The sequence below is a fragment of the Sceloporus occidentalis genome, unplaced genomic scaffold, assembly GCF_023333645.1.
Source record: "Sceloporus occidentalis isolate IW3139 unplaced genomic scaffold, rSceOcc1.0.p SCAF_5, whole genome shotgun sequence".
Taxonomy (NCBI): domain Eukaryota; kingdom Metazoa; phylum Chordata; class Lepidosauria; order Squamata; family Phrynosomatidae; genus Sceloporus; species Sceloporus occidentalis.
In genome coordinates, this window is record NW_028316985.1 from 162,771,581 (window position 1) to 162,797,586 (window position 26,006).

General features: G+C 41.1%; 1 protein-coding gene across 8 annotated transcripts in view; it reads right to left on the reverse strand.

The window, feature by feature from the left end:
• The window catches only part of LOC149313069 (phosphatidylcholine:ceramide cholinephosphotransferase 2), a 53,852-nt gene that overhangs the window by 27,450 nt on the left and 396 nt on the right, over nucleotides 1-26,006 (reverse strand). Inside the window, exons 1-2 of one of the 8 annotated variants that reach the window (XM_089525998.1) lie at nucleotides 23,235-23,301; nucleotides 21,692-21,807 (exon numbers count right to left, since the gene is read on the reverse strand). The exons of 2 other annotated variants lie outside the window; for them this stretch is intronic. The gene's annotated coding sequence lies outside the window, so the exon portion shown is untranslated. Of the gene's footprint in view, nucleotides 1-1,061; nucleotides 1,124-2,842; nucleotides 2,862-21,691; nucleotides 21,915-23,234; nucleotides 23,302-26,006 lie in introns of those variants that run through there. 5 more of the 8 variants (XM_089526000.1, XM_089526004.1, XM_089525996.1 and 2 more) reach the window with 5 other exon arrangements.

The following is a 26,006-nucleotide window of genomic DNA, read 5'->3' on the forward strand; positions in this document are numbered from 1 at the left end:
TTGATTTATATATTAGCCATCAAGTGATGCCCATGTATACAATCAGGCTTTCATATACACTGATTCAGTCATCTATGGCTTTAAAATATTTCTAAAAATCCAAAAATCAAACTATGATTTTTGCCATTTTATATAAGGGATTATTATTTATAATCCAGATTTTGGCACTCATTTTTTTCCTTCTGCCACTATAATTGGCACATTAACATGGAGTATGGTTATATTGATACATTGTCTCTCAAGTATTGTTCATATTACAGTATTCTTTAACTATATCTCTCTTCGCTATATCTCTCCTATCTTTCTCCTCACTATAGATGCCACCCCATTTCTTCTTATTCACTTCCTGAGTAAAACGCTGTGCATTATCTGACTTAAAGTGTGCCATTCCTGTCTACTTTAGCTTGGTCACTCCAAATACTGCAATGTTTATACATTCCATGTATTGTTTTACTAGCTTTCATAGATTCATGTTCCTCAAATTCCATATTCCTACAGTATGTGTTGTGCAGCTTCAGACTTTCCTTTCACCTCTGAGCACATCAACATCTGAATGTCCGTCCCTTCATCTTGAGTCCACTTGCAACTTTAACCACAGAGCTACTCGTAGCTGTCTTCTGCTGTACTCAGCTTACTGAATACCTTCCATCCTGGGAATCTCATCTTATGACACTGTCTCCTTTCATTCTGGATTGTCTCATCATAGGGCTTTCATGGTAAAAGACATTCAAAGGGGGTTTACCTTCTGTGTAAAATCAACAAGTGTTTGTTTTAGTGCCACTGCTATTCTCTCTGACAGATTCTCCACCAGTGTCACCACCACCCCATTACTGCTGCTGCCCAGTAGCTGTCTGACACATTCATCTCTCTTCTCAGGAAAAGCCTGCCGTACATGGTAGACCATATTAGCAGCACTGCTACCATCAACATAGCCTCTTGCCTCACAGGAGCAGTCAGTTCCACCACCATGGAAAGGTAGTGCCATGGAATGATTGTTGACATGTTTGCAATTTCACTGGGACGAATCCAGTGCTGAACATTGTTTGTCAAACAACACTTACCATATACAAGTTGACGTCACGGGGAAGGTTTTTAGGGTCAACATCACGGATTTTGATATGGCCTGTGGATAAGTCAAAAGTAAAACATAGGGGGCTATAACAAAGGATGTAAACAGGAGAACACCACTTCCTTCCCTCCTTCTCCGTATCTCTTCCAATCACCTAATACCACTTCTCTGGTGCTGGAAGAGAAGGCTTTAATGTTGGATGGAGAAAGAGAAGTGGATTTAAATGTGGGGTGCAGTGGGGAAAGGAGGTTTTAACATAGATGGGGAAGGGAAAGAAGTGGATTTAAATGTGGAGTGGGGTGGAAAGAGAAGTCTTTAACATCAGATCGGGAAAGGAATCATTGCTTTCATACGCACACACTCCCTGTCGGCAGCTCTTTCAGAAATCACTGCTGAGGCACATGGGGTGGCGCTTCTTTCAGGACCTATCTAAGCTGTATTACTGTATTTACCCGTATATAAGCGAACCACAGATTATAGAGTCAATATTTGGGCATAAATTTCTCGAATTATAGTCTAGTGTATATGGTAGATAGCCCAAATAGATACAGTGGAAGCAGGGATAACTGCCATTCCCAGTGCAGTCCTCCATGCATCCAAAAAACCTGACTTGGTGAGCTGGGGAAACTTCTGGAATCAGTTTTCAGAAGTTCTAAGGCCTACAAGTAGTAAGGACTTGGAAAGATGTAATGGTGTGGTATATGATTTAAGTATGTTTTATTTAAATAAATTCAAGAAATATTTCTATCACCATAAAATCTGTCACTATAACTCTAATTATGATCACAGTATTCCAATGAGCTTGCACTGTTTTTGAAAAAGGAAGGTATGCCTTATACAGACAATAGTTGAGAGGAGGCTGTTCTAATTGTAATTACTGCACCTATAACCTAAAACAACTTCATATCTATACACAAGATCCCCCCCTTCACTTTTACAACTAGCAATGTTGTAGTATATAAGAAATTAACTCTCATAATTACAGTTAGTTTGTAAAAAAAACCACTAAGGACATGAACAATTATGATACATGCTTTCTAACCCATACATGAATAGACACCAGTTCACGTCAAAAACATATTTGCTATTTCAAAGCCCCCTGTAGCTTCAAGATTCCACTTTAAAACAGACACAAATATTAGTTTATAATTTCTTGGCTACCATGACCAGGATTCCAACAGTATCGAATTGTAAAAAAGGAAAGAGCGACTTTAATTGTAGTCATTAAAAGAGAATGTGTTCTCAAGAATGTGTGCTGAGTAATATGTACTTTCATTCACCTCAGAGAAACAAGTGAGTCAACAGCCAGCAAAGAGAAGAGGTGTAATCAGTCACATGTTCCTCTCAGAAAAAGTGACTGAACTATTTTCAGGATGTGTCATTTGTATGTATTATTATTGCTATGAGAGGTTGTCAAGTGACATAGAATGTTGGCATATTTGTGCATTAAGAGCTGTTATATAACAGTTGTTATATCTAAAAGGATGTTACTCTAGAGGCAGGATGTTACCAGTGAATACACACTGTTTCTAAGAAGGGGAGACAAAAAACCAAGATCCATTTTAAAATTTAGGAGTATTACAATTTTAGTTTTGTTGTATTTGTTCTCTTGACAATATCAAAACATCCTATGTTTTAGAATAGATGATACAAGAGATGACAAGGTAATGAAATCTTAAACTAAAGGAAAATACCCCTTTCCTTCTGATCTGATATGTTATTAGATGTCCTTTGCTCAGAATCCCATACATAAAATTAAGCTACAAGTTATACCTTTTGCTGACATCATATTCAGTATGGTCCTCTACAATGTACTTAATGTGTACTTAAGAGGGGTCTGTGGTGAGTGTGATTGGGGCTGGAGCTGTTTATGATGTCATTAGAATTCAGAATTCAGATATGTAAAAATAGCTGTTCAGAATTTTGTTGAGATGCATAGCTTTGAGAGTTACAAATTTCACTAAATTTTAAAAGTATTGTGTTCACTTTGAAGTTCTCTTCTCGGTGCTTAAGTTTAATAATATTGCATAGCATAACCTTTGCATTTAATCCTTGAAACTATAATTGAGATGAAAAATAACTTTCCTTCCCATTAATGCTCTTTCCTTAGCTCTTCTTTCAGGCATACACAATAATGGTAGACCAAAAAAGGAAAAACAAATTTGCTTTCCATTCTTGGAAAAAAATTAAGTGTCAAGTTGTCCCTGAACAAGCCATTCTTCTCCAGCCAATTTCAATGAAAAATTGCTAATTTCTTTCCAAAAATGGTAAGATATAAAGTAAGAATCCATATTTAGTATATGGCTTTTCATGCTAACAATCCAAGGCATCTCTAGATAGGATCAGAAAGACTCAAAAACTGGGTTTATGACAATGTAACACATGCATCTAGCTCCCTCTGGTGAAGTCTGGACATCATCCCTCCCCTCCCTCCTTCCAACTGTCATCTTCTGGCCTTAGAGGGAGTGAAAGGACAGGCTCAACGCCATCGGGCCTGAAGAGGAAGAGCCCTCCCCTCCCTCCTTCCAACTGTCATCTTCTAGCCTTAGAGGGAGTGAACGGACAGGCCCAACGCCATCGGGCCTGAAGAGGAAGAGCCCTCCCCTCCCTCCTTCCAACTGTCATCTTCTGGCCTGGGAAAGAGTGAAAGGACAGGCCTTGATTAAGAAAAAGAGCCCTCCCTCCAGTCCATCTGCCTTGGACCATGCCTCAGAGGGAGAGAAGAATGCTGGACCTGATCCCCTCCCCCCCACCATTCCCTTCTCCTTTTGTGTTGTGTCTTTTTAGATTGTAAGCCTGAGGGCAGGGAACTGTCCATTATCCCCTCTATTGTAAGCTGCTCGGATTCCCAGTGATTGGGCGGCATATAAATAAATCCTATTATCATCATCATCATCATCATCATCATCATCATCATCATGCTAATCTAAAACATAGTTCAGTAAGGTAAAAATGACCCTTTCTGCTAGCCTAGGCATTATGCACTCTCAATGGCACAGTCATGAAGTATTCAAAAGCTTTTGCCTTCCTTTTTGATTAGCCACAACTTGTGATACCATCCAACCGTGATAAAGCAACAGTTACTCTTAATTATGGCCTATCTGAAACAAGTTCATTTGTCAAGTTAAACTGTGACAGAGGCCTGAAGCAGACAGCCCAAATAAAGCAGTTTCCAAATGCTTTGTGGGCATGGCATTTACGTGACACCCCCCTCCCCAAAGCAGCCAGAAGATGCACAGAGGTGGCACCAAGGTGGCAAGAGCCAGCCCAAAAAGTGAGTGGATTAAATCCACTGCTGTTGGCAGCCTGTTAGGGACCACGATGGTGGCACTCTTCAGGAGCATGTCATGTGGTCACCATGGTCCTGGCACTGGAGAGGCCAGAAGCTGCTCCTTCCAGGCCGTCCCCCTTAAGCCCACTGAAATCAGTGTAACTCCTGTCAGTGGCATCACTAGAGTTGCTTTCACCTGGTGTGGGTGACTGGAAAGAGCTGCAGCAGGGGTGGGGGTGGGAGTTTGCTCCTCCCTTCTGCTGCCTCACTGACCTACCTTCCTCAGCAGCTACCTACACAGACCTGGAAAGGGATGCCGGAGGGGGGAAGCCAGGTAAATGAGGCAGTGGGAAGGCATGGAAGGGAGGATGGAGCTTCTTACTTGGGCTTCTCCACTGCTTTGGCTCCCTTGGTGGAGACAGCCACAGTAGTGGAGAAGCCAGTAGCGGCATGAGCCCACACCTACTTCTCCACTGCCTTGGTTTCCTCAGCTGAAAGAACCACAGCTAGGGTTGCCATAATTCTCAACTATAAACCGGGACAAATTGTAGGACAAAACTTAAACCAAAATATAGGACAATTGTAGGATAAAATTTAGCCCCAAATGTAGGACATTTAAGGTCCTCCATTTTTCTTAAATGTCCTACATTTTGGGCTAAATTTTATCCTACAATTGTCCTATATCCTGGTCTAAATTTTGTCCCACATTTTGTCCCGGTTTATAGTAGAGAATTATGGCAACCCTAAGCCCACAGCAACAAATAAGGGGAGGGTACTGGTAGCTACAGTGATCTGCTGCTGCTATCCAGATGCAACAACAGCAGGAAGGTCCATAGCAGCACTGCCCCTTCCCTTTCCCAGCTGGCCAGCAGCCCCGCCAGACATGGAAGGGGCTGCAGGAAGAGAGCAGCACCATGCCCTGCTGCAGCAGGTAGAGGTCCTAACCAGGATTCACCAGTCCCCAAGGTGTCACCTGGTGTGGTCTGAATCACGTGCAACTCCTAGTGATGCCCCTAACCACAGTTTAGTTGAGATATGAGATTTACTGCTAAACTGCATTTAAGTAAAACTGAAAGCAAAGCTTCTGAGTGCCTTCCTCTCTCCATGCCATGGAAAGACAGACCATTGGCTCACAAAGCCATTTATGGGGTCACCATAAGTTGACAGGCAACCTAAAGGTTCACACAGAAATGCACGTTCTTCCAAATGCATAATCATATTTTGGAGTGACATAAAGCAGAGGTACACACTTATGTCCCTACACCCTATTTTCCTAATGGAATTACATCAAAAAGGAAAGGAAGTGCATTGAAAGATATGGAAATCTATTAAAAACAGAGATTCAGAGTGTTTGGCACATACATGTGTATTGCAGAATCAGAAATTGACATTTGACAGTGAGATATTCAAAGCCACAGCCCCTTTAAGTGCACAGTTCTGCTGGGTTTTAAAACTTCTGAGCTGACACTATTTCATTAAGACAGCTATACTTAAAGATGGCTATATGAAAAACAATACACAAATGCAGATTTTGGATTTGCATATAGTTTCTAGACTCTATTTGCCTTGTTTGACATTCATACAGATGATACAATCAAACAACCAGAGGAAAACAATACAAATTTGTAGTGTGTGACTGCAGGTTGTTATTTAAGTATAAAAATGAAGAACAGGAACTGTTAGAAATGAATTTAATTAACTCTCTATCCTATATACAATGCACAACACATGAGTCTACACCACAGTACAAAAGCATACATTTATCCTAATCTAATTTTGGGCACTATGTATGAGAATGTAGACTCCTGGGCACATTCCTAGCTGGATGAGGAGCTACTGCATGTGAAATCTAATTGTGTGCTGTGCACAAACCTTTGTTCCACCTGAAGAATCACCAAAAAGGACTTTAAAAACCCCCACCAAACCTTCAGTCACACCAACTAACCATTTAGAAGGGTATTCAGTTCCTTCTTTCCCTAATCTCATGGAGCAGCATACTTGTGAGATTCCACTTTTTAAAAAATGGGCTCTGCGTGGAAGAGATTAATTTTGCAGTTGTGCCACCTCCAGAGGACAAGCAAAGCCTATGTCTACAAAGAAACTGAAACAAGAACAATGTAGGCAAGAGCTATATGTTAAATCCATGTTTTCAACTCAAAATAAACATGTACTGAAGCATACTACTAGGACAGCAGAGGTATACAGAAAAAGACTTTCTATATTCTGGGTTGGTAAGGTTGCAAGGAGGGGGTAATTTGAAAAATTTAAAAATCAGGGTGGCCTTATTTACTGACTAGGAGACTGTGATGCAACTAAGAAGCAAAAGATGCTCAACCTAGTATTTTTAAAACTATACTTGCAAGACTTCATTAACCGTGTAACATTTTACTAATTAAGTGGACACAACATACCAATGGAACTCATTTATGGAACATCAACAATACTCAGTGTAAGAAAACACAGTCTTCTAATTAACAGAACTGCCAGATTTGCTCAGCTGATAACAATGACCTCACCACAGCCTAGTATTTGGCTATGGCTATTTGTAGGTTTGATCCAAACTACAAGTCTTATAGCCATGCACAATTTATTCTACGTAGGCACTGTGTGCAAAGGCCTGAGATTCCTTGTTCTTCATCTTGGTTGAAGACAAGTTGAGTCTAGGAACTATATGTGGAAGCCCAATGCCTCTTGGTGACAGAACTTTACTCACCTGCAGACAGACTTCAAACCTCAAATAGTTACTTACATACAGAAAAATATACAACACAGATGTGGAAACTGGTAAAAACCAGACCACAAACCAAAATGCCAAATCTGCCCACACATCTATTAAGGAAATGTTGTGACAGGACCTAATGACATCAGCTATAATATTAGAGGAACTTTCACTTGCTCATCCTTCAATGTGATTTATGCCATACTACGTCAGCAATGCCCTTTAGCATTCTACATAGGGCAACAGGCTGGTCCCTACACCAGAGGATAAATGGACATAAATCAGACATTAGGAATAGGAATATACAAAACCAGTTGAAGAACACTTCAGTCTTCCTGGGCATTCCATCTTGGACCTCAGAACAGCGGTCCTTGGACAAAAAGACTACAAAGGAAGACTGGAAAGAGAAACAGCTGAATTGGAGTATATCAATGTAATGCAGTCCATCAGCAGGGTGGAACAAAGATAATGGTTTCCTGCCACACTACCCACATTGTAACACTAGCTAAACCCCCCCCCCCCCCCAGCCTTATGAGGTCTCTATTAGTCAGTTCATCATATCTTCTTTTTGGCTTCCACACAACATTCCAACACTCATTCATATGATTATCTGCACCATTGCTTTGGGCAAAATTCCCTCATTGTCCACCCAAGGACCATCAACGATTATTAAAAATGAATTTATCACCTCTTCGCCACATCCAAGAAGTTTTGTTCCTAAGGACATTCTCACATAAACTGCTATACAGGTCTGTCCATGAGCTTTCCGCTTCTCCAAATGCACCTGAGGAAGTAGGGTCAAGTCTACGAAACCTCATGCTACCAACCTCTATCCTTGAGCTAGTCTCAAAGGTGCTGCAAGATCCCTTTGCATACCAATTTTCCAGACTAACATGGCTATATCTTTGAATTCTACCACCATGTAGTAAATGTGAAATCCAAATAGGTTACATTAGGTTGAGCCCTTGAAATAAACATAAACAAATAGTATTGTGCACACCTTGTGATATTGCGGACAACTCGGAATATGAGCATCTATCATAAATTAAGTTTGGTAGAAAACATGTATTAGGATATAGAGAACAGATAGATTAGAAAACAAACTCTGAGTAACAGTTTCTATCTTAAAACGTTCCTAATATTTTAGTACCTTTACTCTTACAAGATAAATGCCTCAAACCATGCAAATGTTAATCACTACAGGTATTACACACAGGCATGCATTTTCCTATATTACATGTTATGCTTTCACAGTTCCCTACATTGGAAACCTCTCTATTGACACCCCCTTGTCATGGGGGAAAGGCTTGCATACCCTAGTGAAATTGTGAGCTATGCTGGCGGTGGTATAATAGCCACCGGTAGGGCCTCCCATGCCAGACAGGTCACAACCGAAGGGTCTGACCAAGAGCACCAAAGGGCAGGATGGGCTCTCTAGCCTTATGGCAACCATCCTAGGAGAAGGAAAACTCTAATCCCAAACCCGGGCAGATGGTGCTCGTCTAACCCTGTAAGGTCAACCATCTAAGAGAAGGAAACTCTAATCAAACCTACGACCCGAGGACCTTGCTGCCATTGTCCATGCTTGTCAAGGCCTCAGCAGACAAACCTCTGGTTTAAAGGGTGAGGCCAGTTCTGTGCATGCTGAGCTCCACCAGAAAAACCCATTGCACAGGCTCGAAGGATACATCCAACTTCCAAAAAAGCCCTGTAGCGATAGGCAAGGGATCTGGAGGAAAAGCGGTATACAAATTAAAAAAAAATTATTATTATTATTATTATTATTATTATGGTGATGATGATGAAACGGCAGGTGTAAAGATGCACTGGAAGCCGCAGACCCAACCCTGCATGCGGGCGGTTCAGGACTTTGGTCGCTTGAGACTGACCCGGGGGATGACAGTCTTGTTCGGCAGCATCCTGAATGACCACGCAGCCTTTTTTAAGGAGAGTACTGCTTGCTCCATATGGAGAGGGGCCTAGAAAAGGTGGCCTAACGAAAGCTCATCCCCATATACCCGGTTGCCTAGCCACAGCCAACGGGCATCTTCTAATGTGGTCAAACAAAGACAAAGAAACAAAGGCACACACAAACTTCCAAAGGTGCAAATAGACTAACGCTTGCGTGCTGGAATATCAGAACCATGCAAGATTCTGCAGACAGTGGACGTCCTGAGCGTCGTTCTGCTCTAATAGCCCATGAACTGTCACGATAACATTGACATCGCTGCTCTTAGTGAAATTCATCTCCACAAAGAAGGCAGCCTTAAAGAACACGGTGCCGGCTACACACTCTACTGATCTGGCAAACCCAAAACTGAAAAACATCTTTCGGGTGTAGACTTTATGATCGAAAACTCCATTGCCTCCAAACTCAAAACCTTGCCAACAGGACACTCTGATCACATTATCTCCTTCCGCCTCCCACATGTTGTTCTCTTCAGTATATATGCCCCAACTATGCAAGCCAACCCTGTGGAGAAAGACAAATTCTACTCAGACCTACGCTACCTCATACAAAAAGTCCCTGCAGAAGACAAAATCGTTATCCTTGGTGACTTCAATGCCAGAGTAGGAAAGAATTTCGAAGCCTGGAAAGGTGTTTTAGGCAAGCATGGTGTTGGAAACTGTAATGATAACGGACGCCTCCTGCTACAGTTTTGTGCAGAACAGCAGCTGACTATTACAAACACCATCTTTCAACAGAAAGATAGCTTGAAGACAACCTGGATGCATCCCTGATCCAAACACTGGCACCTCATTGACTATATCCTAGCGCGCCAGAGAAATATTTGCGATGTCCATCATACCCAAGTGATGCCCAGTGCAGAATGTCAAACAGACCATCGCCTCATAAGATGTAAACTAAATGTTCATTTTAAGTTTAAACCTAAGAGGGGTGGCATCCTAAAGAGGAGACTCCAAGTCAACAATCTTCAGCAAGCTGCCATGAGAGACAACTTCCAGGCAAATTTGCAAACAAAACTTGAAAACCATCCTGTCAACTCTTCTTCTACAGCGCTTTGGCAACATATCAAAAACAGCATCCTGCAATCTGCAGAAGAATCCTTAGGATTCTCCCCCCCAAAAAATCAAGACTAGCTTGATGAAAACAGCTGTTGGCAAAGAAGAGAACTGCTCCCAGGCAGACCTCACCCAGCCATCCTGCCATGTAAAAAAAGCAGCCTTTCGCCTTGCATGTAGTCAACTCCAACAAAAACTCAGAGACATTCAGAACAAGTGGTGGATCAATTTAGCAGAAAAGACACAACGTTCTGCAAATCTGGGTGATTCCAGAGGATTTTACAAACCTCTTAAAGCAGTGTTTGGACCTACATATCAGGTCCAAAGCTCCCTATACAGTACAGATGGTCAAACACTAATCACAGATAAAGCTTCCATTCTGAACCGATGGGCTGAACATTTCCAAAGCCTCTTTAGTGCCAACTGAGTAGTCCAAGACTCAAGTTATTCAACATATGACACAACAACCGATGAAAAATTAATTGGACATAGTTCCCACTTTGGAAGAGACCCTTAAGGCCATGCAACAGATGAAAAATGCCGAGGCAGCCGGGATTGATGGAATTCCACCTGAAGCTTGGAAACACGGAGGTCATGTATTCCATGCTAAACTCCACGAGCTCCTTGTGAGTTGCTGGGAAAAAGGTGAACCGCCATCAGATCTCCGAGATGCAGTCATCATCACCCTGTATAAGAAAAAAGGAGCAAAATCCGATTGCTCAAACTATCGAGGTATAACACTGCTCTCCATCACTGGAAAAATCCTTGCAAGGATACTCCTGAACAGATTAGTTCCTGCTATTGCAGAAGAACTTCTTCCTGAAAGCCAATGTGGCTTTAGAGCTAAAAGGAGCAATACAGATATCGTATTTGCCCTTAGACAACTGCAAGAGAAATGTAGAGAGCAGAACAAAGGACTCTATGTAACATTTGTCGACCTCACCAAAGCCTTCGACACTGTGAGTAGAAAAGGTCTGTGGCAGATCCTGGAACAACCAGGATGCCCCCCCCCCCCAAATTCCTCAAAATGATTATCCTGCTACATGAAGGCCAGCAAGGTCAAGTCAGATATGGCAACGCTCTCTCGGAGCCCTTTCTAATAACTAATGGTGTGAAACAAGGTTGTGTTCTCGCTCCAGCTTTATTTACAATCTTCTTCAGCATGATGCTCCAAAGGGCTATGGCAGATCTTGAAGAAGAAGACAGCATTTATATACGCTGCCATACTGATGGTAGCCTGTTTAACTTAAGCCACCTGATGGCTCACACTAAGACTCTAAACTATCTAGTCCATGAGCTGCTTTTTGCTAATGATGCTGCCCTTGTTGCTCATATGGAAGCAGCTCTGCAGCACCTAACATCTTGTTTGCTACAGTTGCAGAGCTTTTTGGGCTGGAAGTCAGTCTGAAGAAAACGGAAGTTCTCTACCAGCCTGCACCACAGGAAGAACACTACCATCCCCACATCACTGTAGGCAAATCTGTGCTTAAGTCCATCCAGCAGTTCACCTACCTGGGAAGCATCATCTCCTCAGATACCAAGATTGATAAAGAGATTGATCACAGACTAGCAAAGGTATATAGTGCATTTGGAAGGCTTCACAAAAGAGTCTGGAGTAACAAACACCTGAGGCGAAGCACAAAAATCAGTGTGTATAGAGCCATTGTACTGTCTATTCTCCTCTATGGGTCTGAAACATGGGTCACCTATCGCCAACACCTACAACTCCTCGAACGCTTTCATCAGCGCTGTTTACGCACAATTCTAAATATACACTGGACCGACAAATGTTGCTGTCCTTGAGCAAGCAGGAATCACTAGCGTGAGGCCATGCTATTGAGGACGCAGCTGCGCTGGGCAGGACACATTTCTAGGATGAAGGAACATCGCCTCCCAAAAAAGTATCCTATGGTGAACTTGCCACGGGTCAGCATAAGAGGGGCACCCCAAAGAAGAGATACAAGGACTCCCCGAAAAAACATCTCAGGCTCGGCCAAACTGATCACCAACAATGGTCTACCCTGGCCTCACACCGGGAGGCATAGAGACGCACTATCCACGATGCTGCAGCGTTTTTTGAAACCTCATGCCGAATTAGTCTCGAAGAGAAATGACAACACAGAAAGAACCACAACCCGGAAAAATCACCCAAGGAGACTTTCTGCTGTGCTTTCTGCAACCGGACTTGTTTATCTCGGACTGGCCTTTTTAGTCATCAACGCGCTTGTAGAAAGCGCGGGATGAGTCCTTCCTGAATCTTCGTTTGTGAAGTAAAGCCAGAGACACAGGGGAAAAAGCTAAGTAATGAACAAATCATAAGCCAGTACAGCTTATATTTTGAAAAACCCAGTTCAAACCTTATTTACTTCAAAGAAGGGCCCAACTGATTTTAACTGAATTTCCTTCCTAATACGTTTGCTTTGCTGGCAAGAGTATAGCACAAACCTATATATCTGTATTTGGAAATTGGTTCTGTAGGTTCATTTAGGGGTTACTCCAAAGAAAATGTGCACAGACCTCTACCAACTCACAAAAATCTATGGATATTTACTTTGATGTTCCATTAAATTCTACTTTGTAGTAAACATGTATTCCATTTGAACCTAAATCTCAGCTCATAGCTGAGCAGCAATGCCCAGTATAATTACCAGTTCTCTGAGCAGATGCAGATTTGAGGAAACAGTAGTTCATCTGTCTCGCAGAAACTTTCCCATCAATGCCTGTTTTAGTACCTAAATAAATCTCACAGCATCTGCTGGGACAGTACTGTCTGTGATTCTTATTGCCCTTTGGAATAAACTGGGACAGTAGTGTCCATGGTACAATAATCCTCCTAACAGGCTGAGATCTGCAGAGACAGCAACATCTCTGTTACGAGTCATGCTCCCAGCATCTGCTTGGCATATAGCAGTACTGTATCCATACTAAAATGAAGTATCATGGCACCCACATTTATATACTGTTTACAAATATTGTATAAAGATTACCTTATCTCTATTCATGTTAGATAAACTAACCTCTTTCGTAAGTACACAACAAATAAAACCAATTAAATACAGAGTTGCATTTAGAAAGCCCCCCTCCTTTTTTGTAAGCAAAAGCAGCTCATTTAGAAAAGGGAAAGAAAAGGAACATTCAGTCCCAGTATACAAGCTGAAGTAAGTGGATTTGAACAAAGAAACCAAAGCTTGATGTCAAAGCTAAATAATATTAGATTCATTAGCAGCTTGACTATTGGTAAGCTATACTCAAAGACCTGAGTCGTGAATGCTGTATTTAGGCAGAATGCTTTATAAATCTGGTACAGTCCCACAATCAAAAAGTGTATGAAATGCAACTAGTTCAACTTAACAGGGTAAAAGTGACCATTAAGTCTCTCTAGTTTGTAAATAAAACTGTCAGCCATTTTTATATCTTTGATATGTTAAACCTGATGTAGCATGGGTTATACCATAAATAATAATAATAATAATAATAATAATAGTAGATTCAGATTTTAATTTGCAGAAAACTGGGAAGATCTTCTGATTTCCAGTTACCTAATAATACCAAATAACATTGGTGGGGAGGAATACATCTGCTTGATGAAAGAGAAAGTGTAGTGGTAGGTTGTTGCGCTCTCCTTGCAGCTTCTAGCCACAATCAAGGTGTGCGTTGTATAAATGCCATGCCCCCAACATATCCCAAAGCCGGCATGTTCCTGCCACAGAGAGGAGAAGGAGAGAAGGAGCTGGTCAGCCATTTTGAGTGGTGAGTGTTTGAATTTTTTAAAAAGAACTCTGGGAGAGTGTGCTTGTTGCTGAGGGTGTGGGGCTTCTGTGAGTCACATCTGTGAGTCACTTGGGGGTGGAGCTAGCAGACTAGCTCTATATAACTCCTCCCAGAATTATTTTGATCGAAAGAAAACTACAGCAGAGGCCGCAGGTGAGAAGCAAACCTTGAGTCAGAACCTTGCCTTTAAGTAAAAGCTAGCAGCCGGGACATTCCTATAAAGTTATATTCCCAGTAGACTGAGCTCGCTGCCAGAGACTGATGAAAAGGTCAGGTCATCATGGGCCTTAATGTTGGTGTTTACCAGAGGATTTTTTGAGGAGGAAGCCCACAGTCTTGTTTCAGTCATTACTAAAGTAATGGACACTCAGTAGGAAACTGAGGGAACTGCTGCAGTCACATGCAACACTTGTGGGATGTTTGTCTTCTTGCCTACAGAAGTGGAGAACTTCACATGCCCCAAGTGCAAGTTGGTAGCACTCTTGGAGGAGAAAGTACAGCAGCTGGAGTCCAGAGTAGCTACACTTCAGCATATTAGGGAGCAAGAGGATTTCCTGGACACAACAGAACTAACGATTTTGGATGAGTACCACACAGAGGAAGTTGCTGGGGCAGAGTAGATACAGGAAAAGAGATTCCACCTCAATATTAGGAGGAACTTCCTGACAGTAAGGGCTGTTCGACAGTGGAACACACTCCCTCGGAGTGTAATGGAGTCTCCTTCCTTGGAGGTCTTTAAGCAGAGGCTGGATGGCCATCTGTCGGGGATGCTTTGATTGAGATTTCCTGCATGACAGGGGAATGGAAAGGATGGCCCTTGTGGTCTCTTCCAACTCTACGATTGTATGATTCTATATTTTTTGGCCCATGTGTTTCAGACCTAAGAAATTGATTTACCTCTATATGCCCAAGTCCCTATTTTGTACACAGTTTTAGCCTAGGTGGTATACTTCATAGTTTTAATAAAAACTGAAGTAGCTGAAGCCTGCCTATCTCCATATTCAACTATAGAAATTAGGCAGCTTTTTAAAGTTTCAACAGAAGCCCAGTAATATTGCTAGTCAGCCCCCTCACCTTTATCCTGATTTAATATTTCAATGAAAAGATTCTAAAATGCAAAAATATACAACTGTACACAAAAGTAAGAAATCGCACAAGCCATTGTTTTCCCTATTACCTTGTATGGATGTGAAAGCTGGACAGTTAAGAAAGAAGACAGGAGGAAAATCAATTCATTTGAGATGTGGCGCTGGAGGAGAGTGCCAAGGATACCATGGACAGCCAAAAAGGCAAACAAATGGATCCTAGATCAGATCAAGCCAGAAATCTCCCTGGAAGCCAAGACGACAAAACTGAGTCTGTTGTACTTCAGATACGTCATGAGATGGCACGACTCACTGGAAAAAGCAATAATGCTAAGAAAGTGGGAGAAAAGTAGAAAGAGAGGAAGGCCACATGCTGGATGGATGGGCTCTATTAGGGAGGTCACGGGTATGGGTTTGCAGGAACTAAGCAGAGTAGTGGAAGACAGGGGGCTCTTGGAGGTGTCTCATCCATGGGTTGGTATCAACTCGGGGGCAGTTAACAACAACAAAATGAAATGTCAGCACAACATATGCTAAATATCACAGAAATCAAGCCAGTGTGACACAGTGCTTTGAGTGCTGGACTATGTAGACCAGGGTTTGAATTCCTGCTGAGCCATGAAACTCACTGTGTGACTTTGGTCAAGTCACACTCTTTCAGCCTCAGAGGATGCAATGGCAAACTGCCTCTGAAGAAACTTGTCAAGAAAACCCCATCATAGGTTCACCTTAGGGTCACCGTAAGTTGGAAATGACTTGAAGGCACACAACAACAATCACAGAAATCACAAAAGAATGCCTCCTTTCTCAACATACTCAGGAGAGAAACAATCATGTGTATGAACTGAATAATTTGATTTCTTCCCCACTGCTACTTGCCTAGCAATTTAGACCATTCTCTCATTGGATACATATATCTACAAAAGTTGAAGCCATACAATGCTGGCATAGATAACTATAAGCTTTCATTCTTATTGAGTGGTTGGTTCTGGCTGACCTAAAGCATTAAGTGTCTACTTGGCTGCAGTCTTCAAACCACTTACCCCAAAGCACTCCAATTTTTGTAACAATTGCTCTTAGTGGTTGCAACCATTAAGGGCTGCTTCTCTTGTTACAATTTCATATATATAAAATGACACTTGTTTATAAAGAAGCATGCATTTTGCAATGTGAAACTGGATGCAAGTGTGTCCTTTTTTTGCCCTGGTACAAAAATGGATCTGCATTCAGGAACATATTACTGAGATGAGGAGAGGAATGGAGGCAATTTTTACATTAGAAGATGAGTAATGTCCCATAAAATAAATCCAAATCTGAGGTTGCACGGGGGGGGGGGGGGGGGGCTTTCAATGATTATATTCAGAATTTGGTTGTTGTGTGCCTTCAAGTAATTTCCAACTTCTAAGAATCCTAAGGTGAACTTATCACTGGGTTTTCTTGGCAAGTTTGTCAAGGGGGTTTGTCATTGCCATCATCTGAAGCTGAGAGACTGTGATTTGCACAAGATCACTCAGAGGGATTCAAACCCTGCTTTCCAGAGTCATAGTCCAATGCTCAAACCACTACACCACACTGGCTCTCTACATACAGAGTAAGGCGGGTTACAGACTGTCTATTTGGGGCGGTCTGTACCCGCCCCTTTCCCCGGTGTATCGGGGCCTCAGTGGCTAGAACGGCAGCCGCTGAGGCCTCGATCCGCCGCTTTTCAGGCTGCGGGGAAACAGCAAAATGCCGCTTCCCCGCAGCCTGAAAAGGGGTGTCCTTGGGGCTTCAAGCCCCAATAATAATAATAATGATTTATTTATAGCCCGCCCAATCAAAAAAAAAAAAAAAAAAAAAAAAACCAAGGACACCCTGTGGTGGCGGGGAGGGGGAGAAAGGGGCCGCTTGGCCCCTTTCTCCCTTGCTTCGCTGGGCGCAGCCGTCTGAAGGCTGCGCCCAGCGAAGCAAAGCAGCGCCTCAAACCAGGAAGGAGCTCCGAAACGGAGCTCCTTCCTGGTTCGCGCAAAGGGCTCCCTAGGCGCCCTGGCGCGGAGCAAGGACGTCACGTCTGCGCCGCCCCGTGTAGAGGTGGCGCGGCCGTGACGTCCTCATGACGGCGGCCGTCTGGAACAGCCGCCGTTATTTTTTACACACGGAGCGCCTATTAGGGTTAGGGAGGTGCGGAAGCACCGCACCTCCCTAACCCTAGTACGCACTCCGCGCGTACTTTAATGGCAGTCTATAACCTGCCTAAGAGACCATTAAAAAGTCATACAAAGCACAGAGGCAACCATGCTGATCATTAAAAACATCCAAACTTCATATTAAAACATCACAGTGAGTGTAAGCTTTCAAAGTGTCCAGATCTCTTCAAGAGGCTAGATATTATGAAAGTAACAGGGGTGGGATGAAAAAATAGGAGGGATAAAGCTGACTATCTTAATGTTATTATCTTCCTGGTGTTTTGAGACATGATAAAGGAGGAGCATGCTACAGATGCTCAAATGAGGCTTTATCAGGTGATACAATGGGTTGGAACTAGGAAAATGGGTTAATAGCTACTCAAAATACACATGAAGTTTTTTAGTTTTTCTGTTGGAGTTACCAGTGTACTAGTGTAAAGAAACAATTCCCACCCCTGGGTTATATCCATTATACCCCTCATGCAACATTATTTATTTGCTTGTTTATTTGCATGCTTGCTTGACTTAATTTATACTCCACCTTTCTCTTGGAACTGGATTCAAGGCGGCACTACTAAAGCTACTATTCTGTCTTCATTCCAAGACTTAAAAACAAGTACCCTTAAGTGTTGGATTAGAAGGGTAGAAGATCACAGAGCGTACATCTACACTGTAGCGATAAAGCAGTATGACAGCACCAAGTGCTTTAGCTCCATTCTGTGGAATCCTGGAATTTGTAGTTGTACAAGGTCTTTAGCCTTACCTGCCAAGGAGTGTTGGTGTCTCACAAAACTGTAAATCCCAGGATTCTGTAGGATTGAGCCATGGCAGCTAAAGAGGTGTCAAACTACATTATTTATACAATGTAGATGCAGCCTTAAAAGAGACAAACTTCTCAAACGCAGCATTGTTGATTTTATTATGTAGATTAATGTTGCACCCTATCAATGATAAGTGTTCACAGATTTCTAATTTTCCACTCTAAGATATATTTAAAATTCAGAAACTTGTGCTGAATGTCTAGAGTATCTTCTGTTTAAAACTGGATTATTTTACATATAATGATACAGTTTTGCATGAGAAAGCTATTCTCCTACTTATCCAAGTGTGGGAGTTGCTATACAACTTACATATTATAGCACTACATTTCCAAAAGTAAACACAGAAAAGTACAAGCAGACAAGTTCCTTTTGTTTATAGTTAACTGGAGCCAACCAAAGAAATCCAACGCTTACATGTGATCTACAAATAACTTGGCATATGTTTGCAAATGAATCAGATGAGAAATTTCTGAATCTTCCAATGAAATGGTTGTCCTTGCTAGAAGCATTAAGAATGTGTGTTGTGTGCTTTCAAGTAGTTTCTGACTTAGAGTGACCCTATCATGGCATTCTTGGCAAGATTTGTTCAGAGGTGGTTTGCCACTGCCTTCCCCTGAGGCTGAGAGCAGGTGACTTGCCCAAGGTCATCCAGTGGGTTTCATGGCTGTGCAGGAATCAAACCACAGTATCCAGAGTTGCAGTCCAATGCTCAAACCAATATGCCAATATGGCTCCTGTATACTAGATTGTAAAATCATTATCAAATCTCCATAGGCTAAGATGGCCTGTTTTGCATCGTATTGGTACAAAGCAAAACAATGAAAGCATATAATTGGGATTTTTTTCAGAAATTACAATTTATTTAAATGAAGGTAATAAGGTAATCCATAAGACTTGCATGGCATTAGAGAAACTAATTCAGTAATATGTTAGCTAAGTTTAAAAATCAAGATTATACTGTCAATAATTGAGAGAGAGAAAATTGGGTGAGTGAGCCAATACCACTTCAGTACAAACACAAAACTGGAGGGCACTTATTTCATAGCTGTACATTCTTGTGCATCTTTCCTTTTACATCTGATTATCTTCATTTTGTAACTGCTTCCCAGTTTCAATATCACTAAGTGCTACCCTCCATCAGAGCTTCTCAAACTTTCTATCCACAGGCCCCTTGGCAAAGTTTGAAATGGCTGGGGCTTACCAGTCACAAAATGAAAGTACAGAGACAGAAGTGTTACAAAATTATTGCAGATGGGAAGCATTATTCATATCTGATCCTAATTTTACAAAATTCACTTCAAGTTAAGAACAGACATTCATTTTTAGGAGGCAATATGCTACACAATTTGGCAGTGCAGAATTTACTTTCATTTCCTCACTCTTCCCTGAACAGTGAACACATGCCTCTTGAAGTACTTGAACTATCCGCCTCGATCCAATATAGGGAGAGGCGACATACAAATAAATATTTTAGTATTATTATTATTACTTTTCTCATCACCTCCTATTTATTAGGTTTTCACTTTTAGCTTGCCCAACTGCCAATTTTCTTTCCTCTTTCCACACTGCTGCATTTACATCCACCATAAGAACTTCTCTCTGTATTCTCAGCTGCTGTTGGTTTATCAAAATATTAATTCTCCCACATTATTTCCTTGAAAGCCCCAACTGTGCCTTGGAAGAAGGACATTTTCCCTCATTGTTATGTGCCTTCAAGTCATGCCTAACTTATGGAGGCCCAAGGCAAATCTATCATGGGGTTTTCTTGACAAGACTTATTCAGAAGAGGCTTGCCATCGCCCTCCTATGAGGCTGAGAGTTTGACTTGCTTAAGTTCACCCAGTGAGTTTCCATGGCTGAGCAAAGATTTGAACCCTGGTCTCAGGAGTCCTAGTCCAACATTCAAACCACATCACCATGAAGGCATTTTCCCTCCTCCTGCAAAACAAACAACAAGCAATACTTTGTTTCCCAGACGCCTTTACTCAGCCCCACTTTCTCTCCCCATCTCTTGCGGCCCAAGGGACAGGCCCCATAGTTCTGAGTGCCAGTGTCCAACGACAGAGTGTTCTTCAAAGGCCGATAGGGTGGCCATCCTATCAGCAGCCCTCAGTACTTCTCCTTTTTTTCTCATTTCATCTGCCCTTTTGTTTTATTCATTTATATTTCTAAATGGAGGCAAAGCTTGCTCAAAGCCATTTACATAATAAAAATTTAAAACAAATAAACCCCAACAATTACCTTGTCGCCTCCCTTCTTACCATGCCTGCTTCCTCTTGTAATATTCAGTCAGTTCTCTACATTTCATTCCTTGTCTTACTTTTATGTCTTTCCCTCCAATTTTGCATGCTACTTGCTCTTTAATTCCTGCTTCCACATGTATCTCTTCACTATGCATGCTGGGCACCTGCTGCTGATGCCATCAGTCCAAAAAAAGGGTGTCACTGACTTTCAGTCTGAGCAATATTGATGTATAGGACTGCTCAGATTAACTGGCTTGGGGGCATTTACAGATGTCAGCTGTTACTTTTTAAAGTAGCTCTCATTCAACACATTTACTTGGAAGACAAGCCATTGATTTCAGTACCCTTTCCTCACGGGTAAGTATATTATGCTCAAAGCTACTAATGAAAAACCTACTGCCATATCTAGGTACTCATCAAGTCAAGTGAAACTCTCAAGAAGGCCAGTTAAAAAGTTAAATATCCATTTCCAAATATGAGTTTATATTTACAATACCCAGAACTGACAAAACATATATCCAGGATTTATGTGATATTTTGTTTTAAAGATTCTAGATTTCTATTAATGAGCCTAACCCAGAAATACACACAAACACACACACGTCACATATTTACTAAGATGTAAGAAGTTCCAATTTCCCATATGCAACGTAAAACCTACAAAAAATGGGATTATAGCACCACTCCTGTAAATCCTAAAAAGTTTTAACAGTTTAAAGGCTGAAATGTTTTTGTCTTAAAACAAACTGTAACTTCAATTTCTACTGACTGTAGTCATGAACCTATACCAATAATTTTATATCTTAAACTATCTAGCATAAAATGTTATTTGTCCAAACAATGTCCTCTAATATTTTAAATATATTATTCCACATTCTTAAAAAAATTATCTTAAACTTAAAATGGGTTACAGAATTCTGGCTTGGAACTTCTAAGGAAGCTGTAGCCAAAATCAACATTGACTTCTCAGAAGGGAGCAGTCCCTCAACTAAAAAAAAGGATCTTTTAAAAAAATGTTTGTTAAGTTAAAACGTTTCATAGCCTTTCATACCAATCACACAAAACCAGTTAAATATTACCGAGTCTTGGGAGAAAAAAAAACTTTCATGGAAGCTTCTTTAATGTTCTACAAGTCACAAACCAGGCTACAACTTTTGAGCAAGGAACTTCTTGGACCCTTTAGACTGAAATCCTAAACACAATTACTCGGGAATAAGTCCTACTGAACTCAGTGGGATTTACACCTATGCAGTCACGTATCTGCACTACTAAGTCTTTTTTAAAAAGGAAGATTTGGATAAATATATCCCCCCCCCCCATTCCCCATCAAGGGATTATTAACTTGGTAAATTTGAAAGGATTATTGGGTTAAACTTCGCATATCACCCAGCATGCTCCAAACCCACTTCCCCAAACGGGACACCCACCAGATTCTTTTTCTTCCAAACAGCAACACAGAATTGAGCCAAGGAAGCTGCATGTCTTCCTAGGAATGAGAGAGGAGTCCTACTTCTTGAACTTACCTGCTTATGGAGAAGGGAAAGGAGGGTAAAATTTCCAAGCAAGCTCTGCCTTCCAGCCACACTCAGCAGGGGAAGCCTCCTTTATAGCTCCCAGGCTCTTTGGCATTTGCAGCTCCCTTGGGCCAGAAAAAGAGAGAGAGAGAGAGAGAGAGACTCCTACCACGAGACCAGAAGCAGCAGCAAGGAGGAGAAAACAGCTAGAAGAAAGTTTTGCCCACTGACCCACCACCAACACCACCGCCACTGCCACTCCCTCTCCCTCTCCCCCTGGCAGACAGTTCCTGGGGGCAACAGCTGGAGAGAGGATCCAAGGAGCAGAGGGAGCCCAGGCAGAAGGCGAGGCGGCTGCTGCTGCTGCTGCTGCTGTGTTTACAGCCTGTTTCATGCTCAGGCTTCTTGTGCTCTCCTCTCCCTCCCTCCCTCCCCCTGTCTGCCACAGCCTTCCCTGACATCATTCATTCTCTTACATTCACACACACACACGCCCACTCCATTGCCAAACACTGACTCACCCCTACTGCTGCTGCTGCTATTGCTATTCTAAAGGCTGGGCGAGAAAAACCGGTTAAGGCCCTCGAGAGAGAGAGAGAGAGAGAGAGAGAGAGAGAGAGGAAGGGAATTTCTTTTCTTTTCTTGGTGTGTGTTTGTTTTGAAAGGGGATGGGTGGGAAGTCCCTAGGGCGGTTACTAGAGGTGATCAGGAAATGGCATTGGAAAAGGACATGCAAAACCAGCTTCTAGATCTAGATGGACGGGGGAATTGGGGAAGAGGAGGAGGAGGAGGAGGAGGACTATATTTTAGTTGTTATTATTAGTAGTAGTAGTATTGGGAAGTCCTTGTGCCAGTTATGAGAAGTGATCATGAAATGGCATTCCAAAAGGACATCCAAAATCAGTTTCTAGATTGTGGGGGAGTTAAATTGGAAATGCTTATTTGTACCTGGGGAGGATTGGGAAGTCCTTATGCAGGTGATCATGAAATGGCATTAAAAAAGGACATCCAAAATCAACTTCTAGATGGAAGGGATGAGTTCAATTGGGATTATTATTATTATTAGTCTATTGGAAAGTCCTTATGTCAGTTACTATAGGTGATCAGGAAATGGCATTGGAAAAGGACATCCAAAATCAACTTCTAGATTGGGGGGGGGGGGTAAAATTGGGAATATTTATTATTATTATTATTATTATTATTATTTGTATTGCGAAGACCTTATGTCAGTTACGAGGGGTGATCAGGAAAAGACATAAGAAAAGGACATCCAAAATCAACTTCTAGATGAAGTGTGGGAGTTAAATTGGGATTATTATTTTCTTTCTCCCAATATAGGGATTCAAGGCAGCAAACAACTAGTATAGAACAACACAATTTAAAAACAGTACAACAATAATAAAATATATAAATATGAAATTTAAAAACCAATTAAACAATTTTAAGAGTTAAAACAGTTATGAATAAAAATATAACATGTTAAAAATACAAATCATTAAAAGCCCAGCCCTTTTCATCTTAAAAGGCCTGACCACACAAGAAACGTCTTTACCTGGCGTCGGAAGGACAGTAGGGATGGTGCCATCCTGGCCTCTAGGGAGGGAGTTCCAAAGTTTGGGAGCAGCCACTGAGAAGGCCCTCTCTTGTTCCCACCAAATACGCCTGAGAAGGTGCTAGGACAGAGAGAAGGGCCTCTTCCAGTGATCTCAACACTCTAGTGGGCTCATACAGGGAGATACAGTCCTTCAAATAACCTGGACCCAAGCCCTATAGGGTTTTTATAGGTCAAGACCAGCACTTTGAAATGTGTGCGAAAATGGACTGGCAGCCAATGGAGCTGTCGCAACAAGAGAGGTGTATGCTCTCTGTAGCCAGCTCCCAGTAACAGCCTGGCTGCCGCAGCTCTTTGAGCCAGCTGACGTTTCTGAGCACTTTTCAAAGGCAACCCCACACAGAGCAGTTTTATGTAATTGGCATGAAAGACTATGAAACATCTTTAATTTAACAAACGTTTATTTAAAATAATGGGGAAAAATAAAGATAGGGAGAAGAGCCATTTGGCATAGGGGTTGATTAAGCTATGGCTAGAGGGTTAAATTGGAAAGATTGTGGGGGTTGTATGCTTTTTTTCTTTTTGTTCTACGTGAAATATGGTGAGAATTTTTAAGCAACAATGATATGTGTTTTCTGGTAGTGAAATCCGCCCCTTAATGTGAATTTTTATCATTTTAATAAAAAGTTTATTAAGGCCTAGTTAAACTATGAATGGGGTGGTTAAATTGGAAAGATTTATTTGTGTGGGGGGTTTTGGTATGTTTTTTCTTGATTTTGTTATATGTGAAATATGATGATAACCTGTAAACAACAATGATATCTGTTTTCTGGTGGTAAAATCCCTCTTCATCTCATAAGGCCACCTTAAAGAGGCAAAACTCTACTTTAGGAGGAAACATTGTAGTACTGTTTTAACTTTTATATTGAATTTTTATTCTGTATTGTAATGTTTTTAAATTTTGTAAGCCGCCTTGATCATATTTTGGAAAGGCGGGGTAAAAATAAAATTTATTATTATTATTATTATTGGCAGAATCTGATAATCTCCAATGCCACTTCTCTTCTAAAAGTTTTCCAGTCCTCCCTCAGATTCATTTGAACTCCAGTGATGCACACTTCATAAAATTGATTCTTGTCCAAACTCCTTACCCCCAAACGGTTTTAAACTTGTGTGATCAAAACACCCAATATAATTTTGCTGAATATTTGTCCAGAGGTAAAGAATGGCCATTTACTATATATGCTCATGTATAAGTCTAGAAATGTAGGTCAAAAAATTGACCCCAAGAAACTGAGTTGATTTATCCACAGGTCAATGTAAGTATTGTATCTTAACTATTATTTAAAAGAAGGAACCATCCCCTGGTGAAAAAGCAAGAGTATATTCTGTCCTGGAAGCACCAATCCCCTCTACTCTCATCCATCCAGCCTTAAGAGTGAGCACAAAGAGTTAAGTCTACTGGAATTGTGTAAGTTCTTTGACAGTGTTTTGCTTTGCTTCATCCTTTAGATCCTTTGCTATATGCCTCTGAGTTTTACCCTCAGTTTACCCATGGGTAATCATATCAAAATCCATAATTTCAGCCCCAAAACTTGCTCTCAACTTATACATGAAGTCGACTTATAGTTGAGTATATACGATAACTTAAATTTTCTGCTAGGAAAACCACTCCCTCCCCCCATTGGCCCACATTTTCCCCAACTATGGGTTCATCTACACTGTAGAAATGATGCAGTTTGACATGTTAAGTGCTGTCACTCCATCCTATGGAATCCTGGGATTTGTAGTTTTACAAAATCTTTAGTCTTCTCTGCCAGTAGCATTTACAGTTCTATATCGCTTAATAGTGAACTCTAACTGGTTTACAATCTGTAAGCCAATTGCCCCCAACAAGTTGCCAAAGAGTACTGGTGGTTCACAAAACTGCAAATCCCAATGTTCTGTAGAACGGAGCCATGTCATCTAACGTGACACCAAACTGCATCAATTCTACAGTGTAGATGCACCCTAGTCAGAAAACAACACAATACATTGCAGAGATGCTTGCAGAACAAAAATCAGTACTAAAGTTTACAGGATAGTGGATTTAAAGAAATTTTGGTTACTTGAATATTTAATTTAGCATCTGTATTGAAATTATTTTGATATTACAGAAGTCAAAATAAGAGGAGTAATTTATCAGTAAAGAGAGTTTGTATAAAGGCAGAGGTGGGAGAAAGGTGGGATATAATAACAACAACAACAACAACAACAACAACAACACAGTAATAATAATGTATATAAACAGAAGTGAAAGAAATGAAAGGCATTTTGATTTAATTAGCACAAACTACTTGAAGGTAGGAAGTACTGACAAAATAGCTATACATTTGGAGAAGAATTTTACAACTGTAAAAATAATGTTAATGTGTGTTGTTTATGTTTACTTGTGTTGCTATATTGTACAGCTTCGAATTTTATATATATGTGTATCAACCTCTAATTGTTCTTTTAGAATGTAGGTCTTTATTTTATCATATCTATTTTTAACCATTGTTTACTATGTGGTTACTTCATTCTCCCCCAAAATGCCTCATTTTAATGGAGATCAATTTTTAGACCGATTTTTAGATTGATTTTAATAATTTGATTATATTTTAAGATGTTTTGTATTTTAATTTGGGGGGGAGGTTAGGTATTTTGTTAATTACATTAGTATGTTTTTATAATCGTTACCCTCCTTGATCCTTTGTGGAGAGGCAGGCTACGAATAAATTATTATTATTATCA